At 39.7% G+C, this 21,485-nt stretch overlaps 1 protein-coding gene across 1 annotated transcript in view; it reads left to right on the top strand.

The window, feature by feature from the left end:
- The first annotated feature begins 863 nt into the window (after window positions 1-863).
- The window catches only part of LOC144223454 (uncharacterized), a 42,920-nt gene continuing 22,298 nt past the window's right edge, over window positions 864-21,485 (top strand). The window contains exons 1-2 of the mRNA XM_077754200.1: window positions 864-966; window positions 2,865-3,064. The gene's annotated coding sequence lies outside the window, so the exon portion shown is untranslated. The remainder of the gene's footprint in view (window positions 967-2,864; window positions 3,065-21,485) is intronic.

Consider the following 21,485-nt stretch of genomic DNA (forward strand, 5'->3'; position numbering starts at 1 on the left):
TCTATTTTGGACACAGAAAGTCTGAGATGGGTATTTGCAATCCTAGCAGACATGTCAAGGAGACAGCTAGAATTTGGGGCAGAAGTTAGGAATAGTCAGTATACGTGTGGTCCTGGAAAGTTATGAGAGCTCTAAGGACTGAGTGTACATATAAATATAGAAGATGTCCTTGGACAAAGCCCAGTGGCCCTATGGTGTTCAGAGGTCAAGGGGATGGGGAAGAATCATAAAGGAAATTTAAATGATTGATCAATGAGAAAGAAGGAGACACAGAAAGTGGGATGACGTGGGCGCCAAATGAAGGAAGTATTTTGAGGGAATGATGCACCATGGGAAACATGGCTGTTAAACCAGTGTGGGAGAAAATGCATTTAGTCAGACAGGACTGAGGGAAAACCCTGTAATCCTTCACCAGCTGGGGAAGAGATGCTGTTGTCTCTTCTGACTTTGCAAATCCTAGAATTTTTAGACTCTCCCTATTCCTTTTCATTCCTGCTTACAAATGGAAATTCTTTTCTCAGCTCATCTCTCTTGAAACACTTTGTCGAATGCATCCAATAATAAGCAACTCATGCTATTAACATTCTGTTTTCTGATTCCTTCCCATAGAACTGCCATCCGATAAGGTACATGGTATAGATCTACTATATGATTGTTTACCAAATACTGTACTACATGGCTTGCTGTCGTTCCAGCTTGCAGTATAATTTTCCTTACTGCTCCTTCTCTAAGCTAGTGATACACTAAGATTTTTTTTTATTTTAGGGTTTTTAGCAGGGGGCCCTTGAGAACCAATCAAATTCCAAGGGCCTAAAAGAGCAAGAATTGATCTTTCACTCATATAAAGCCTGCTGCACGTTTGGGACTTCACTCCAGGGTGACTGTAGTCCACGTCACGGCTCAGCCTGGCATCTTCACAGACCCCCAGGGCAGTGAGAGCTGTATCGGAAAGATGAAAACCAGCAGGTAAGTTCTACCAATAGAAAGTTACACACAGCACCCCCAAAGCAAAACCAGATGGTCCATTCTAGTTTCTAAGTCTTAAAGAAGAGGAGTAGGGTAGAGTCGTAGAACTTAGTACATAAATCAGTGCAAAGCCATATGAATTTATTTTTTATCTTCTTGCATAGTGTCAAAATAATTTTTCTGTAGAAACTGTTTTGCTTCATTTCTGGGCCTGAGACTCTAAGGACAGACTAGCTAGTGTGATATGAACAGGCAAGATTTTCAGGGAAACATCAATAATCCTCTTAGAGGGAAGAATGGCCTGGGTATTTACGATTTGAACTCTGTCCTAAAGTAATTGATGCTAGTTATTAGCAGGGGCTAAAAGTAAAACCACATCGGTCTCTTGCCTAAACCCCTGGTCTGTTACTGATGCAATGTTTTTTCCAAGGCCTCAACCTTTACTGTTCACAACCTTGCATTGAAACAGTCTCTAGTTTTAGCTGCCAAATACCTCACCTCTTTTATCTTCTCAATATTGCTGTCTTTTTTAGTTTTTGTTACTCCAACAAAGACTACCTTTGGTTTCTATAAGTACTTTAGGTAGACACCTTAAAGCAGCCATATCCTTCTTTTTTTTTTTTTTAAGTTTATTTATTTATTTTGAGAGGGAGAGAGAGTGGAGGAGGGGTAGAGAGAGAGGGGGACAGAGGGTCTGAAGCAGGTTCCATGCTGACAGCAGAGAGCCCGATGTGGGGCTTGAACTCAGAACCATGAGATCATGACCTGAGCTGAAGTCCGATGCTTAACTGACTGAGTCACCCAGGTGCCCCCATATAACTTAAAAAAAAAAAAATTAATGTTTTTTTTTAAATCTTTGAGAGAGAGAGAGAGACAGAGACAGAGACAGAGCACGAGTGAGTGAAGAGCAGAGAGAGAGGGAGACACAGAATCTGAAGCAGGCTCCATGCTGACAAAAGAGAGCCCAATCCGGGGCTTGAACCCATGAGCTGTGAGATCACGAATGAAGCTGAAGTTGGATGCTTAACTGACTGAACCACCCAGGCGCCCCCCATATCACTCTTGACGTGAACATATTCAAACATAGTTGATCTAGCATTGCCTGAGAATGAGTTATTTTGCCATTAGTGAAATATTTAAATCTAGGTGTTGGTCAAGGGAACTTGCTCTACTCTGCCACGAAAACAGTGACCAACCCCATTAAAAATCTCTGTATTCCATTTGATTTTATTCCTACTCGAATATTTGTAGTGGATGCAGAACTATGAAGTGAAAGTGACTTTGTCTTGCACAGGTCTAGTGTTGAAAATAACTAATTTCTCTTATGTTCACATGTTACTTGTGTGTAGCAATATGTAGGTTGCAAATTGTTTCAGGTTTGCACTCATTTGCACGTCATATGATAAATAAGGAATGCGTAAGCTATTCCTACTCTACTGACAAGTAAATACAGACTTAAAAAAAATCCAGACTTGCTAACATTCACACAGTTAGCTATTGAAAAAGCTGGAATTAAAACCTGTGTTATCTGGTTTCCTTTTGTGCTATTTCCATAAGCAGTTTCCTAGATAATTCAAAGTGAAGAGTATTATTTTTTTATCATGACCTGAAATTTATTTTATCTCATTAAATAAATAGTTGTACTGAGCACAACACTTGAGGCTGTTCAGGTGGTGCCCTTGGTTACCTCTGTGACTAGAGCTGTTTGAGGTGCCTTTTGTGTCCCTGCCCCTGGGGCATCTGACAGTGATTCGTTTACGGATTCTTCAAATATAATCCCAACATTAAAGAGGAGGGATTCTTTTCATAAGTAACTCTTTATGAGTTGGTAAGTTTTTAATTATTCTCAATTGGTGGCAAATACGTTAGCACCTTGAATAGTGTTCTTGCTGTTTCAGGGTATAACCAGGTAGAAGACTGACTTGTTACGGAGTTCAGGCCCACACTTCTGTCTTACCCTTTCCTTTTGCTGATCGTACGTGGAGCTTTGGAATGAACAGTTTGAAGGGGAAGGACCGAAAACACTTGACTTATCCGCACTAGAAGGACGAGCCATTAATAATGGAAGAAGGGCGGACATTTACTGAGTCAAGGAGAGGTAGGAACCAGACATCTAAGAGGGACAATCTTTGAAATCTGGGTTAATTTAATTTTTTAACATTTCTATCCAGTTATGCTGTGCTTCTTAGCAATTTACTTTACCTCTCTGTGTTTATTAGATACAAGGAGGGAATTGCCACACAATATTTAGCAATGCATTAATAATACGTTCAATTTTATTTTCATTTCTGTGGAATAGGTATCATAATCTTAAGATAACTCTATGATTAATATCTTCTCTAAGACAATATCAAAAAGAACCTTTTAGGTGGTTCTGTGAGTGGCCATTCTCTATGGTATAAGAACAAAATCAAAATCAAACACTTCTGATATCAATTCTCTGGAATAGAGAATATGCTGAAATAATAGCATTTTCTGAAAAACCATCAATCAGGATTCAAGGTTAAACATGCCATTTATTAGAAAATTGGATTCCCAAGTTTAAATAAAACCAAGGTTTCATTTTAAACTTAAGTAATATGTGCAAAAAGAGGTTGACACAACTTCCACTTCCAGGAGTGATGTAATAGGACACAGCAGGCAAGTACGACTATTGAAAAAAAAAAAAAAAAGAAAAGAAAAGAAAGAAAGAAAGAAGGAAAAAAATCCCAATAAAAATATTTTGAAGGTATCAAGCAGCTGTGAAGGCACAGGGTTTATATGAAGCACAATTTATGGGAGAAGAGAACATATCAGAGGTGAGGTAGTGATCTCTGCCTTTTTTCCCCTTTAACGTGGTAGAGAGGCATTTCCTGATTCTGGGTGTGAACCGGGAGCTTGTACAGGCAGAAATGCTATCTTGGGGGAAAAGAGTAACCAGCAAAACTTTTCTTGGTCATGTAAGGCCAATGTAACAATATCAGTAGCGGGAATTTTTTTTCATGGGAATTTTGAGCTGGTTTTGATGTGTAATGGAAGCTAGGGATCTTGGTCAAAATATTTTTAGAGGTAGAGTGAAATGTCTTGCACTCTTGAGGTGTATAGGGAGTGAAATCCAATATGGGAGAGAACATGAAGCTGGTCTTTCCAGCAATATTCTTTTTATTTTAATTTTTAAAAAGTTTATTTATTTTGAGCATGAGCAAGGGAGGGGCAGAAAGAGGGGGAGAGAGAGAATCCCAAGCAGTCTCCGCAATAATGTGCAGGACTTGAACTCATGAACCGCGAGATCACGACCTAAGCCAAAATCAAGAGTTTGTTGCTTAACTGACTGAGCCACCCAGGCACCCCCCAGCAATATTCTTTAGGACAGATTTTGAAAGTCTTAAAGGTGGCAGGTTAGAGGGCTGGGTTGGAAACTCTGAAGGCAGAGATAGTTCTCTAACAGAGCTTTTTAGGCCTAAGGAAACAGAGATCCACCATGTTTTTGGTGGATATTTATCAATCTTCTGAGCTTTCTGATTCCTAGAGAAAGGACTTCTTTCATTATAAGACAATTCTACTCAAAGGATTCCTTAAAATACTTAACTACGTGTACCTAGATAGAGTACTTTCACGTACTCTATTTCATTAGTTTGCCCTTCCAACCTTACAGTTGGGGCGGGGGTAATTCTGATTTTGTACATAAGGAACCTGGGGTTCAATGAGATCTGGGCTAGAACCCAGGTCTTCTGACTGCTCATCCCGTGCCCATGCACTATATTAATTAATATAGGTGACTATTTAAACGGGCTACTCAAGAATTCTTAAGCTGGGCTGTAAACCTCATTGTACAAATGGGCCATGTTTGAATAACTGGTATTCACAAAGCTTGGTCTTTCATTGGGAGTTAAAATCAACTGCTCAGATCACTGGAATCGATATCCGTCTCCCCTAGAACTTGGGTTACATAAGCTCACGGTGAGGACGAGAAGATGTCAAGCATGGGGGCACGAATTTGGGTTTCAGGATACAAATTAGAGCTAGGGTTTCACAGTGACTCATTTGTATTTCTGTCACCTCAGGAGTTCCAGAGGGCAGCTGGGTTAATCCACATACTGTAATTCACCAAGCTATTCTAAGCTTTTATTTTCTAATAAACCGTGGAGAGTTCTTAATTGGCAATTAGAAAATGATTATACCTTGTCTGTAAAAACCACATTTCTTTGACTATATTGATGTGATTATGCAATTACATTTCAAATTAGCTTGAACAATGTTCAACGCAGGAGTTCTAATTTGGGTTTGATCCGCCGTAACTTGGGCGTGGCCACGTGTAGGGGCATCCTCGAGAGTGAGCACACGGTTCCTAGTTTTGAAGTGGGTTCTCAACTCGCTTGGGTGACGTGGGGGGGCAGCAGCGAGGGTTTAATTTCATCATCCTGTCTTAATTTTGTACATAATTCCTTTTTAATTATGACTTAAGCCACGATACTTAATTTTTACAGAAACCAAGTAGCTTTGGTATTTCAATATTATTATCATTTTTACTTAATAAGAACATACTGTGGTTAATAAATACATGTAACATACATTTAAAAATGATCAGATAATTTAATCACCTTCATAATAATCATCATAATACATTGATTATTCCAAAATGTTGCAATTCAAACAAACACAGCTCGGGATTGCTGATGAGCAGTGGGGGGTTTGATAGGGTCCAAACAGTGATACTTTTGAGAATCAAAGAGGCTAACAACCCAGATGGGGACATTTAAACTTGTATTGCCCGGGGTAAACCCGCATATGTGGTCACCATAGTTATGGATTAGTCTATGTATGTGTGATATTTGACTGTCATGCTACACACACGTACTTGTACCTAAATGAAAAAAGTAGCATCTATGCATTTTTGTGTATGCATTCACTGGATACTAAAATGCCTACTCTGGGGGCGTCTGGGTGGCTCAGTTGGTTGGGCATCCCACTTCAGCTCAGGTGGGGATGATCTCTCGGTTTGTGAGTTCGAGCCCTGCGTCGGGCTCTGTGCTGACAGCTCAGAGCCTGGAGCCTGTTTCAGATTCTGTGTCTCCCTCTCTCTCTGCTTCTCCCATGCTCATGCTCTGTCTCTCAATAATAAATGAATGTTAAGATAAAATAAAATAAAATAAAATAAAATAAAATAAAGAGACAGCCCTACTCTGTGCCAGGCACACTAGGAGATGGGTACCCTGGGACGATTAAAATTCAGCTCTAGGGATTGCAGAGACATTATCTCATGTATATGGTAAACCCGGAAGCCCATTATGAACCACTGAGGTGGAGGTGTGTGGGTGTGTACCATCACAGGCTGTCTTTCTCTGCTAACTTGATTCTTTGACACTGATGTTTAAAACTGGTATAAACATCCAAAACTGGTGTTTGAATTAGTTTATTTTTAGCATTGTAGGGGGCATGTCAGGAAATGCTTTTAGTTTTTAAAGGGACAGGAACACTTTATCTGGACCAAACGTGTACAGGTTCATGTAAAGCTGCACCGTCTTCTATTGTAGCCATATGTGGCTATTAAATTTAAATTAGTTACAATAAAAAAATAGTGAAAATTCAGTTCCTCGCATGCATAAACCATGTTTCAAATGCTCGGTAGCTGCATATGGCCAATGGAAACCATACTGAACAATACAATGAATAACATTTCCATCATCTTAGAAATTTCCATTGGATAACAGTGACATCAACATATGATACACCTCCAAATGCACAAGAGTAGTTTCCATTCCCCTTCAATATCACAATACTTAGACCACCGCACATTCTGCCAAAATGTAGACCACCGCACATTCTGCCAAAATGTGAAATGCTCTCATTCACTCATTTATTCACTCAGTACATATTCATTAGGTACCTAATATGTGCCAGGCACATGAATGAATAGGATAGAAGACATGTGTTATTCTTATTTGATTCTAACAATCTAAGCGTTATGGGTATTGAAAAATACATTCCTTTTACAAAATTGAGGCTTCTAATTGGGAGACAAATTAATTTGTGTTGAGCTTTGTAACATGGCAAAATCTGGAAGTAACAAATGCTATATAAAATATGGATGAGGGAAGTAAAATACAAGAGTAGACTGGTCAGTGATCTCAGAGCACTTCTGACACTGCTTATTGCAGATTTTCTTATTTCATTTTCTGAAAAACTCTTAAGTAACATCAAAACTCAAGGAAATGGTTGGACGTTATAAGAAAGTATACCTGAGGCTAACTTTCAATTAGGTAAGCTGTCAGATTCAGAAAATTTACAGAAAGAATATTTGAGCAACACAACAATTAGGAGATTATAAACAATACAATATAACATTTGCAAAGACATAGCAAATTATGGCTTATGTGGACTTTCAAAGTTAGTGATAAAGAAATATAATCATATACAATTACCCTTTCAGACTCTTATTTCAACTTTTACATTCAATGTACTGAAAAGGCAGAACAAAACTTGACTGTATTTGAAGAGATATTTGGTTTGATCACGCAGTGTGAAGAGATTATGGTCCTAAAATAGCCTGCGGTATAGAGGATTTACCTAGGATTTAAGGGCATTAGTTCCTAAAGCTAGGGTTAAACAGTAGAATGAGTTACTTAGGGAAGGTTAACCTACTTCCTATTTCTCAAGGGCATTTCGTTGAGAATTAAGAATGGAATTGGACCGAGGGTTGTTTGTAAGATGGCATAGGAAGGGAACAGGGTTTGGTTTGCCAGCTGTTTTCCCCCACCTTCCACATGAGATCAGTGTATCTTTGATTTAAAAACCATTGCCATCTCTTGTCAAAGCCAAGTTATCCACATTATTGATTTCCCATGTATTGTCAGGTTGGTTTCCTGAGATGCTGTCTCCTATGAGCAGCCTTACTGTTTGTCCCTCTCTGCTGAAGTTAGCAGGGACCCCCATGTCATTCAATGCACGAGACTTCTTTAGTCTATACTCCCTCTAAATTCCCAGTCTATACTCCCTCTATACCCTCTATACTTTAGTCTGTACTCCCTCTAAACTCCCAGGGAACATCTGTAATGATTTCATCATCCTTCATGCAATCTCTCCAGCTAGCATTCATGACACCACACAAGTTCAACCATATCCCATCTTTTTTTTTTTTTAATTTTTAATGTTTTATTTATTTCTGAGAGAGAGCGAGAGAGACAGCATGAGCAGGGGAGAGTCAGAGAGAGAGGGAGACACAGAATCTGAAGCAGGCTCCAGGCTCTGAGCTGGCAGTCAGCACAGAGCCTGATGTGGGTCTCAAACCCACGGACTGTGAGATCATGACCTGAGCTGAAGTCAGATGCTCAACCAACTGAGCCACCCAGGCACTCATATCCCACCTTGTTCTAGCTTCACAACAATCACCTTCACTGGAGCCACTGACAACTCTGGTTTACTGCCTTCTCAATTATCACTCTTGTTATACATTACAAATTTATAATGTGAATTAGACCATTAACATTCCCCACTTAAAATCTTTGATGACTTGCCATTGCATTTAGGACAAGATCGTAATCCCATACCCTGACTTTATTATTTTTTTTATAATATTTTATTTATTTCTAGGAGAGAGAGAGAGGGAGAGAGAGAGAGAGAGAGACAGCATGAGCAGGGGAGAGTCAGAGAGAGAGGGAGTCACAGACTCTGAAACAGGCTCCAGGCTCTGAGCTGGCAGTCAGCACAGAGCCCAACGCGGGGCTCGAACCCACGAACCGCGAGATCATGACCTAAGTGAAAGTCGGACGCTCAACCGACTAAGCCACCCAGGCGCCCCTCCCATACCCTGACTTTAGAGCCCTGGATTGTCTGGCCTGTCTCTAAGTCTCCAGCCTCAGCTCATTCATTCATTTATTCTTTTACTTACTCTGTCACTCACTTAGCAATTATGTGTTGAGCACAGTCTTGGGATCTGAGCGAATAACACAGGCTGAAATTATAGCTTTCTTGGAGTTTATATTCCAGTTTATATTCGAGTGATCTGGTGATGGGGTACAAATAATAGAGGATGAAAAAATATTAGAATGCATTAAGTGATGATAAGGGTAAAAGAGAAAAATAAAGCAAGGACGTATGCGTGCATGCAAGGTTGAAGCTACAGAGAGAGCCGTGAAGGAAGTTTTCACTGAAAAGCTGAGCAAAGACTTAATAGAAGAGGGGAAAACAAAAACAACTCTGCAGGTGTCTGGGTGAAAAAAATCCAGCGTGTGGGAAGAACAACGTCAACATCCTAAGTGCACCTGGAATATTCTGGAAACAACAGGGAGTTCACTGTGAGTACCACAGATTACACAAATGAAGTGGTCATACTGAGAAATGAGACCGAGGGAGAGGGCCGGATCGTGTGGAACCTTGTAAGGACTTGGGTTTCAAAGAGGCCATTAGAGACTTTTGAGCAGGGAAGTGGTTTCTTTCTTTTAAAAAATTTTTAAAAAAATGTTTTACTTATTTCTGAGAGAGAGAGAGAGAGAGTGTGAGCAGGGGAGGGTCAGAGAGAGAGGGAGCTACAGAATCGGAAGCAGGCTCCAGACTCTGAGCTAGCTGTCAGCACAGAGCCCGATGTAGGCCTCGAACCCATGAACCCACGAACCATGAGATCATGACCTGAGCTGAAGCTGGACGCTTAACCGACTGAGCCACCCAGGCGCCCTGGAAGTGGTTACTTTCTTAACACATTACTTCTTTACAATTACTGGGCACCCTTTCCAGGTACCAGGCTTTGTGCTTGACTTTCTACTAAATTGAGATATTTTCACATGAAAATCGTGTATAATATTGAGTTCTTCATGTAAATTAAAGCCTTTTGAAATTAAAGCAGCCTTTGATTTCTAGTAAGAGAATAAATAGTCTTTTATTCTTGTGATAATTGTTCACACTGCCAACATCCCATGGGAAGGAAAAATTATGTAAATGGGAGCCCAACTAATGAAGGACATTTTGATTTGTCTAAGCAACTATACAGCGAAAATGCGAATTATCATAGGCTGTGAATCGTGTTAACTGATTAATGTTACAAACCTTCAGTTATTGTTAAGCATTTGTTGAAAACGGGAAGGACTGGAGATTAAAAATGACCTCTATTGTATCTGGTATCTTTGCATTTGGGTACCTTAGAGAGTTGAGCTTTTTAAAACAACTTTTGGCAGTCTAAAAACTGGAAAAGCTAAGGAAACAAATTTCATATGATCAGAGGTGATTATTCTCAATACCATCTTCCCTTTAGCTAGATCTTCCGTTTACTATATATTTGAAGTTTGGCATGTTAAGACCTGTCACTCTCTGAACTCCTCTTACATAAACTTTAATCTCTACCACTTTTGTGATTATTTTATTAAAAAATTTTTAATGTTTATTTCTTTTGAGAGACACAGAGAGGCTGGAGGAGGAGTAGAGAGAGAGAGAGAGAGACAGAGGATCTGAAGCAAGCTCTGCATTGAAAGCAGAGAGCCTGATGTGGGGCTTGAACTCACCAACTGTGAGATCATGACCTGAACCTTAAGCCCAACATAGGGCTTGAACTCACAGACCAGGAGATTGTGACCTGAGCTAAAGTCGGATGCTTCACCGATTGAGCCACCCAGGCACCCCTGTATTTTCTAGTATTGTAAGGTCTATATTTTATCTTGCATTCTTTTCATGTCAATTCTTTAATGCATATTTTAAAAATTACTATGGTTAGGAATAGTATCTTGACTTCCTTACCGTGTACTACAGATAAGTGAGATATATGAGTAAATGGGGATATTTACCCAAGCTCAAAAGATACACCAACTGTTTCCCAGTGACGACCACCAAAGACATATCAATCAGTAGAGAAAGTATCACTCATTCCACTGATGGTGGAGGGACTCCTGTAGGAGCTTTTCACATAAAATGCCTCTCCAAAGGGAAAATGAAACCAACTTCATTCAAAACAAATGAGAGATGAAAACAGAAATTACGAATCAATACATTTTAGTGGATAAAAATTCCCACTACAGCAGAATAAAGCTGTTCAGAACATCCCAAAATAACATACAGAGAATTTAAAAGGAAAACCCCTAAAATCAGATATTGAAGAACTAGGAACAGGGCACCTGGGTGGCTCAGTCAGTTAAGTGTCCAACTTTGGCTCGGGTCATGATCTCACAGTTGGTGGGTTCCAGCCTGGGTCAGGATCTTTGCTGTCAGCTTAGAGCCTGGAGCCTGCTTTGGATTCTGTGTGAGTGTCTCTTTCTCTGTCCCTCCCCTGCTTGTGCTCTCTCACTCTCTCAAAAATAAATAAACATTAAAAAAAAAAAGAACTAAGAACAAAAATGGACAAAACCCAGGAAGAAATGTCACCAGGTTGACTGCATTCAGGAAAGAAATGGAAGTAAGAGATTGGGTTATGTCAGAAATAGCTAATAAATTAAATGGTGCCAAGGCAGAATAGATTTGTATGAGAATTTAATAAAAGGCATTAAAGAAAGTCAGAAAAACAAACAACATACTTAAAATTAGATAAAGGAAGAAGTAAACTGTCAGAGAAAAGACTAGTTGAAATGAAAGATATTTCTTTTTTTTAACTATTTATTTTTATTTTTTTACAAATAGTTTATTGTCAAATTGGTTTCCACATAACACTCAGTGCTCATCCCCACAAGTNCTATTTATTTTTGAGACAGAGAAAAAGAGAGAGAGAGAGAGCGAGCGAGCACAAGCAAGTGGTGGAGGGGCAGAGGGAGAGGGGGACAGAGGATCTGAAGTGGGCTTCGTGCTGACAGCAGTGAGCCTGATGTGGGGCTCGAACCCACGAACCGCGAGATCATGACCTAAGCGAAAGTCAGACGCTTAACCGACTAAGCCACCCAGGGGCCCCTATTTCTCTTACTTCTAATTCCAGTCCAATCATTCAAGATTATTTTTTGACTTCCCTCATTCATTGTTTGTTTCTCACTTCTTCTCTAGGTAGAAACATGACTCACATATCTATATATTTACTCATTTGTTTAGTCTGAGAGTACACACAGAATAGTTTTAATTTATTAATAGTGTCAAAGGGTTTTTCAGTGTAGTTATGCCAATTAACACTCCCACCAGCAGTGCGTGATATTTGCAATTGTTTACATTCTTGCTAACACTTTAGGAATGTCAGTATTTTTTACATTGTTTATTTTTAGCCCTTCTAGTCTATGTTCATTGGTGTATTTTTGTGGTTGTAATTTTCATTTGTATGTTCTTGATGAACTGATGAGGTTTCAACCTCTTTGTTGGTTTATTTGCCACTTTGATATCTCTTTGGGGGGGTGGTTTAAAATGTATGTTCATTTTTTTCTATAGTGTTATATTTCTTTTTTGTGGAGTCTATATACACACACTCACATGTATAGCTGAGAGTAATTTGTGGTATTTATTTTTGGGACTGTCTTCTCTCATTCTCTTTGTTGCCCTAACAAAGGCAACATGAATATTTTCTCCCTTGTTTTATTATGAAAATTTTATTATTTTGCCTTTACTATTTACATCTTCAAAATCTCTAGAATGCTTTTGTGTATTGTATGAGGAAGGGTTGATTTTTTTCCACATTGAAATTTTACTGGAAGGACCATTCTTTTTGTACTTCACTGGAGTGTCCCCTTTTTAAAAACGCACATGCAGGGGCGCCTGGGTGGCTTAGTCGGTTGAGCGCCCGACTTTCGCTTCGGTCATGGTCTCGCGGTTCGTGGGTTTGAGCCCCGCGTCGGGCTCTGTGCTGACTGCCAGCTCAGAGCCCGGAGCCTGTTTCAGTCTGTGACTCCCTCTCTCTCTGACCCTCCCCTGCTCACGCTGTCTCTCTCTCTCTCCTAGAAATAAATAAAAATATTAAAAAAAAAGCACATGCACATATTTATGTAGCTATGCTTTTGAACTCTATTCTGTTTAACCAGAATATTTTTCTGTCCTTGTGTTCTGCCACACTGTCTTAATTACTGTAGCTTTATAATAAGCCTTAATACTTAGCATTGTGAATTCTTTAAATTTATTTATTTTGAAAATTGTCATGTATTTGTGGCCTTTTAAATTTACATATACATTGTAGTATCAGTTTTTCAGTTTCCACAATATAAAAATACAGCTGGGCTTTTCATTTGGATTGTATTGAATGCATATATCAGTTTAGGAGTTATCTCTACAATATTGTGTCTTGCAAATAGTTAAGGAGAGGGAGGGAAGAAAACCATGAGAGACTCTTAAATCCTGAGAACAAACTGAGGGCTGATGGGGGTGGGGGAGAGGGGAAGGGGGGTGATGGGCATGGAGGAGGGCACTTGTTGGGATGAGCACTGGGTGTTAGATGGAAACCAACTTGACAATAAACTATAATGAAAAATATTGTGTCTCTCATTTCATAGACACATGTCCTCTGTTTGTTTAGATCTTTTATATTTTCCCTCAATATTGTCTTTAGTTTTCTGTGACTAAGTATTGTACATATTGTTAGAGTCACCCCTAAATATCCTTTATGCTTTTATAAGGATCATTTAAAAAACTCATTTTCTACTTCTTTCTCGTAGATGATGATGAAACTTTTTCATCCTGACTTTACTGAGCAACTTTGCTAGATTCATTTTATTATCTATCTATCTATCTATCTATGTATTTATGTTTACTTATTTTTGAGAGAGAGAGACAGAGAGACAGAAGGAGAGCCGGGGAGGGGCAGAGAGAGGGAGACACAGAATTTGAAGCAGGCTACGAGCTCTGAGCTGTCTGCACAGAGCCGGACCCGAGGCTCAAACTCATGAGCTGCGAGATCATGCCCTGAGCTGAAGTCAGGCACTTAAACCTGAGCCACTCAGGTGCTCCTACTAGATCCGTTTTAGTAGTTTTCCTGTGGAATATTTTTGGATATGGCACATGAATAACTGTGTTGCCTGTTACTAATCACAGGTATATTTACTTTTGCATTCTTTATGCTTTGGGAGTTCTTTTACTTACATACGTGCATAGCCAAAGACCTAAAATGCGATGTTGGATAGGAGTGATGATAGAGTGTGTTTTGCAATTTTCCTGGCCTTAGGAGGTAAGGCTTCCATATTTCACCATTAAGTGTGGTGTTTGCTGTAGTTATTTTGGTAGACCCTCAGTATCAACCTAATGTCAGATTCTTCTATGTCTACTTTGCTAATGTTTTTATAATGAATTTTCTCAAGCACTTTTCTGGCACCTACTGAGAAGATCTTATATTATTAATTTTTCTTTCCTTTTCTTTTTCTAGAATGGTGAATAGTTTGGTTGTCTTTGTTGTTTGGTTTTCCTAATGTGGGATCAATGGTGCATTTCTGGAATAAATTCAAATGGATTATGATGTATTATCTTTTTTATGTATTTATGAATTATATTGAAATCAACTTTACGACTATGTTTATGAATAGATATTAATCTGTAATTCACTTTTCTTGCAACGTCCTTTTCAGATTTAATAGGAAACTTGGGTCGGCCTCATTAAATAAGTTAGGGCATATTTCCTCTTTATTTTGGATTTCTGAAAATCCTTTTGCCCTGTGTATCATAGGAATCATCAGTGCCTAAAGGGAAGGGGGCCCAGAAAGCCGAGTTCACTTTGCTGGGCATTTTGTCTTTCCAGCAACTTGACTCTTTGAGTCTTGGCTGCCTTGATAGCTCTCTAATATCTTTGACCTTATGTTTTCTTTTCTTTTATTTTATTTAATGTTTATTTATTTTTAAGAGAGAGAGAGAGAGACAGAGTGAGAGTGGGGGAGGGGCACAGGGAGAGGGAGACACAGAATCCAAAGCTGGCTGCAGGGTCAGAGCAGTTAGCACAGAGCCTGATGCGAGGCTCGAAGCCATGAACAGCAAGATCATGACCTGAGCTGAAGTCAGATGCCCAATCACTGAGTCACCCAGGCCCCCCTGAACTGATGTTTTCTCTATTTCATTAATCTTTTAAAGATTTTCTTGCTGAGAGGTTCATTTTGCTCCAGGCTGGTCCATTATAGTTGGAAGTGGAAACCTCTTCCTCATTTTTAACCCCCTCTCTTCTCTTGCTATTTTTCACAGAGAGCAGATAGATCAAGAATTGTTTGGCTTGTGTGTTACAAGTATTCATTAGAGACTGTTAGACTGCTGTCTGTGCTCACCTTCTCATGGTTGAGTGCTTTAGGGATAAAGAAGAATATTTACTGAGACAAATGCTTCCATCAGCCTGACAATGCTCTTTTCAAACTGGGTGCCTCTCCGAGCGAGCGCTGCATGGTTCATTACCCATGTGTTGCCCTACCCTCATCTTTTAAGATTTGCTTTAGATGATGCTAGTCTGTAGGGGTTTCTGTTTTCTGGCATATGCAAGCTTTAGTTGTTTTAGAAGTTGTAGAATAGTTAAGGAACATGTTCTCGGTTTCACTAATGAAGAATGCTTGTTTTAATTTTGATAGAATCTCTTCTAAACATGTCCTGGAGGGATTTCTTTTGGGCAGAATCTGGAAAGACATTAAATCAGGCAGCAAGGTACACACACACACACACACACACACACACACACACACCCCAAATAATTTTAAAAGGGGAAATCAAATATGTAACAAATAATATTTTGCAGGGAGTGATTTCAACAAGATGGCAGGATAGGAGGTCCCTCTCCGTGTGCCTGCCCAGGGACAATAATTTGGCAGCCATCTTGGACACAGGTGCCTCTGTGGGAGCTTTGGGATCCTGGTAGGAGACTGCAGAATGCCAGCAGTGATCAAGACCAAAGAGGGTTGTTTTGAGAAGGCAGTGCCGTGCTCAGGATTTCAAATCGCCAACTGAGGTCCCAGCTACAGACTCTGCAACCGCTCCTTCCCTCTGGAGATATGGCTGTATTTCTCTTTGGTCTTGATCCTGCTATTGGCAACATCTGGCTAAGGCCCCTGCAGGAGTCATGCTCGCTCATGCTGATGGTGTAGACAATGATACAGAATTGAGAGCACAGAAATAAACCCACGCATACACAGCCAGCTCATATTTGACAAGTGAGCTGAGAAGACTCAATGGAGAAAGGATAGTCTCTTCAGTAAATGGTGCTGGGGAAATTGGATACGCATATGCAAAAGAATGAAACTGGACCTCCCTCCTCCATCTTACATTAGTCAAAATAATGAACTCAAAATGGATTAAAGACTCAAATGGCAGACATAAAAGTATAAAACCCCTAGATGAAAACATAGGGAAAAAGCCCGTTGACACTGGTCTTGGCAATGTTTTTTTGGATATGACATCAGAACTACAAGCAACAAAAGAAAAAATTACCAAGTGGGGCTGCATCAAACTAAAAGGCTTTTGCACAGCAAAGGAAATGATCGATAACATGAAAAGGTAACCTATAGAATGGGGGAAAATATTTGCAAACCATATATCTGCTAAGGGGTTAATATTCAAAATATAGGAGGAACTCAAACAAGTCAAAAATCAAAATAACCTGGTTAGAAAATTGGCAGAAGACTGAATAGACATTTTTCCAAAGAAGACATGACAACCAGGTATATGAATGAAACACAGGTATGTGAAAGGTGCTCAACATCATTAATGATCAGGGGAATGCAAAGAAAGACCACGGTGAGATATCACCTCACAGCTGTGAGATATCACCTCACAGGATGCCTGTTATCAAAAGTCAAGAGATAACGAACATTGGTTAAGGTTGGGAGAAAAGGAAATCTTTGTGCACTATTGGTGGGAATGTAAATTGGTACAGCCACTATGGAAAGCGGTAAAAAGGGTCTTCAAAAAACTGCATATAGAACCATCATATGATCCAGCAATCCCACTTCTGGATATATATCCAAAGGCAATGAAATGAAATCAGTATCTTGAAGGGATATCTGCACTCTCATGTTCATTATGATGCTCATAATAGCCAAGATATGGAAACCTGCTAAAGGTCCATCAGTGGATAATGGATTAAGAAAATGTGACACACACACACACACGTTATTCAGCTACAAAAAGAAGTCCTGACCATTTGCAATCACATGGATGAAACTGGAGGACATTATGCTAAGTGCATAAGACAGACACAGAGAGACAAATCTTGCTTGATCTCCCTTAGATGTGGAAACTCAGAGATGTGAACTCAGAGAACCAGAGAATAGATTGGTGGTTGCCAGAGGGTAGGATGGGTGAAATGGGTGAAGGGGATCAAGACATATAAACTTCCAGTTATAAAATAAACAAGCCATGGGAATGTAACGTGCAGCATGATAACTATAGTCAATAATATTGTATTGCAAATTTGAAAGTTGATAAGAAAATCTTAAAAGTTCACCTCACAAGATAAAAATTTTGTAACTTCGGATGGTGACAGATGGTAACTAGACTTAGTGTGGTGATCATTTTGCAGTATATACAAATGTCAATCACTATGCTGTACACCTGAAACTAATATAATATTATATGTCAATTATACTTCAATAAAACAATAAAAAAAGAGAACCTGCTGCTGAGAGTATAGTTGATTGACAGCACCAGCTGCCACCAGTTTGTTTTCTCCACTGCATTCATGCTGAGATTGTGCTTCTCCTGGGCTGCTTTTCGTCCAGACCGAGCATGGTATAGGCTACGTGTATAGGCTTAACACAAGATGATTAATTTTTTTAATGTTTATTTATTTTTGAGAGAGAGAAAGAGACAGAGTGTATGGGGATGGCGAGAGGCAGAAAGAGGGAAACACAGAATTCGAAGCAGGCTCCAGGCTCAGAGCTGTTGGCACAGAGCCCCAATGAGGGGAGGGGGCTTGAACTCATGAACCATGAGATCTTGACCTGAAGTAGGATGCTCAACCAACTGAGTCATGCAGGTGCCCCTACACAAAAGTCCTTTAATGAGTACCTTTTACTCACGTGATGCTCCATTCTCCTGGTTGAAAATTTCTCAAAACCGTGGTGCAGAGGCACTTGGGTGGCTCCATTGATAAGTGTCTGACTTCGGCTCAGGTCGTGATCTCACGGTTTATGAGTTTGAGTCCTGCTTCAGGCTCTCTGCTGTCAGTGCAGAGCCTGCTTCGGATCTGCTGTTTCCTCTCTGCCCCTCCCCTGTTCATGCTCATTCTCTCTCTCTCAAAAACAAATAAACTAAAAAAATTTTTTCTTAAAGACGGTGGTGTAGATTAAGGCTTTTCCTCCCCATCCCTTTCTCCTCTCTTTTCCTTTGCAAGGGTCATTCTGCAGCACAGTCTGAAGGCAGTCCCTACCTTTTTCTGCTCCCTCCCTCTTTATCCATCACAGGCTTGTCCCTTCTGCCTAATCCTGACTTGGCTTCTCCTTCTGGGAAGACTAAAATTGACAAAGGCATACACCGAAAAGATTGGTTGAGGACATCACTACCCTCATTTAGCTCGCACTGGGTCTTTGTTTTTCCATTTCAATTAAAGTATCAAAGCAATGAGCTGTACACCTTAAACTTACACAATGTTACACATCAAATTTTTTTAAAAAGACAGTCCAGATTAAATATAAATCCTATGACAATGCCTGGTTTAGGTGGTTCTAAATTCCATGGAAAATGACTATATAGTCCCTGATGTAATAAAATGAAAGCAAAACCAAAAACAAAAGAGGAAGGTAATAAGGGAGTTGAGTCAGCAAAGTGTGAATTACCATGCCACGTTCTCAAAGAAGGTCTGATACTTGATGTAACTTGATGTACCTAGCTAGCCAAGGTACACTGAAACTTGTCTTTGGACTTATGCATACAGTTAATTCTTATTGTGGTGCTGCAAGTATTTGGAATTTGTTGCTTTCTTATCGGGCAGTATTTTTGGGGGGGGGCACAAAGTTCCATCTTAAATGATATGATAACTACAAGTTTCATATTTAATTCTTCAGTATAGAAGATATATAATAAAAGAGTTTAGACAAATATTTCAGGTGCCTATTTCTAGAATGAGGATTGCTACTTGTTTTCAATTTATTTAAATGATGTACTTTTTTTCAAAATGTTTATTTATTTTGAGAGAGAGAGCCTGTTTGTGTGAGTGGGGGAGGGGCAGAGAGCGAGGACTCTGTCTGCATAGAGCCATATATGGGGCTCCATCTCAGGAACCATGTGACCTGAGCCAAAATCAAGTCAGCCACTTAACTGACTGAGCTACCCAGGCACCCCAGCAATACCTTCAGCCTGTTGTTCATCCCTGTCCAACTTATTTTACCGCTTTCAAAGTTGGCCAACCTTCAATGGTGGGGGTAAGGGGCAGGGAGAGTGGTTTGTGCTGCTGCCTGCCTAACAACCCAAGCCGATGTGGAAAAACTTTCTGGAGAGCGAGTTCCACTCCTATTCAGAGTTCATATCCCACCCTCTCCCCCACCCCCAACTGTTACATGTAACAGTGCTGGCCAAAGGGAACTGTGCGAGACAACCTACTTTAATGTACCCTGACTTATTTATAGTGGTCACCACATCTGAGACATACTCAGGTTCTTTGGCCAAACACATTCTCTTCCTCCTGGAGCCGAAATATTCCCCATCATCTGATTCCATTCACTATCCTCTACACAAATACACTCTAAACTTCAGCCCATCTCCTCCCTCTTTTTTCGGTCTCAGTATTGCCAGACCACCTGTTCTTTTCCTCTGTTGCATGTCCACAACTCCATGATGTAGACAGGGCCATGTCTGTTTCTACCATTTCAATATACTTTACTTCCACAAAGCAAATAATCATACCAAACATGTCTAACTGTGTATGAATAAGTACAGAGATTTTGTTAATGTGCATTTTCTATGAGTATTTTTCTTAAATATAGTTTTAATTTTAATAAAATAAATTTCCTTACTGATCTTATCTGGATGTTCAAATTTAGCTTTATTTTCCCTCTTACTATGAGCACTAAGTATATACAGAATCTGTGATTGATATTAATCTGCATATACTTAGTGCTCATGATAAGAGGAAAAGTAAAATAAAATTTGAATATCCTGATAAGATCAGTAGGGAAATGTATTTTATTAAAATAAAAACAGTCTCATATACCCTCAAATTCTCAATGCTTCCTTTGGGGCAAGAATAAAATGTATTTCCTTTTAACATTTTGAGGCTCATGCATGTAAATACAGACAAGAGCCATCCAAACCTGGTGCAAAAGCCACACATTTTGAAGGACAAAAAAGAAAACACATGGCATTTATAAAAGCAACAATAAGAAATTATAGTTTCCAACACTTTGGTCAACATGGTGATTGACTGATTGATTGATTTTTAAATGTTTATTTTCGAGAGAGAGAGAAAACAAGTAGGGAAGGGGCAGAGAGGGAGGGAGACACAAAATCTGAAGCAGTCTCCAGGCTCTGAGCTTTAAGTACAGAGCCCTACGGGGGGGTGGCTTGAACTCATGAACTGCAAGATCATGACCTGAATTGAAGTTGGACACTTAACTGATTAAGCCACACAGGTGCTCCTAGAAGGTGATTTTTTAGAAGTTTTATTTACTTAAGTAATCTCCACAACCAACATGGGGCTTGAACTCACCACCTGGAGGTCAAGAGTCTCATGCTCCTCTAACTGAGCCAGCCAGGTGCCCCAGAAGGTAATCTTTTTTTAAATTTAATTTAATTTTTATTTTAGAGAGAGAGGGAGAGAGAGTGAGAACAGGGGAAAAGGGCAGAGAGAGAGAGAGAGAGAGAGAGAGAGAGAATCTTAAAGAGGCTCCGCACTCAGTACAGAGTCCAATATGGGGCTCAACTCAATCCCATTGTCCTGGGATCATGACCGGAGCTGAAGTCAAGAGTTGGATTCTCAACTGACTGAACCACCCAAGTGCTCCCAGAAGGTGATTTTTAGAACAGGTGAGAGTTAGGATGGTTGGAATTAAAGCGGGAGGACAAACCTGATCCCACGTGTAAAAAGTCTCAGTCATCAAGAAAGGTCAAGATACCTGTATTGTCACCATCAATCCAGACATTGTCTGAGTGAGACAGTCTCATGGACATGACCAACCCCAAGGACCCCTATATTATTCTTCAGTGATAGAAATCAGGGCTCCTTCAAAGGGAATTTGTTCTAAACCTTGGGGTGGAAAGAAACAGCATAACCTTGATAGTATTTTTGTTTTCATAATGTTAATGGAATTTTTAAAATATTGTGGTATTGAAAAGAAAATAGGAACACAGTTTGGAATTATCCTAATAACCTGGTAATGATAAGTTGCACATGAAAAGTAATGATCACAGTTAACTAGAACATGATATGTCCATCAAAAAATCCATGAATATATGGCCACACAGAAACAGGAAAAGCTGTAATAATATGAATGCAAATTCTGGGGCACCTGGGTGGCTCAGTCCATTAAGTGTCCAACTTTGGCTCAGGTCATGAGCTCATGGTTTGTGAGTTCCAGCACCACATTGGGCTCTGTGCTGAACAGCGTACAGCCTGGAGCCTGCTTCAGATTCTGTGTCTCCCTCTCTCTCTGCCCCTTCCCCACTTGTGCTTTGGCTTACTGTCTCTCTCTCTCTCTCTCAAAAATAAATAAACATTAAAAAAATATGCATGCAAATTTCTGGTGCTGTCTAGTGCCATATATTGA

Source organism: Crocuta crocuta, unplaced genomic scaffold (assembly GCF_008692635.1).
Source record: "Crocuta crocuta isolate KB4526 unplaced genomic scaffold, BGI_CrCroc_1.0 scaffold61, whole genome shotgun sequence".
NCBI classification, from domain to species: Eukaryota; Metazoa; Chordata; class Mammalia; order Carnivora; family Hyaenidae; genus Crocuta; species Crocuta crocuta.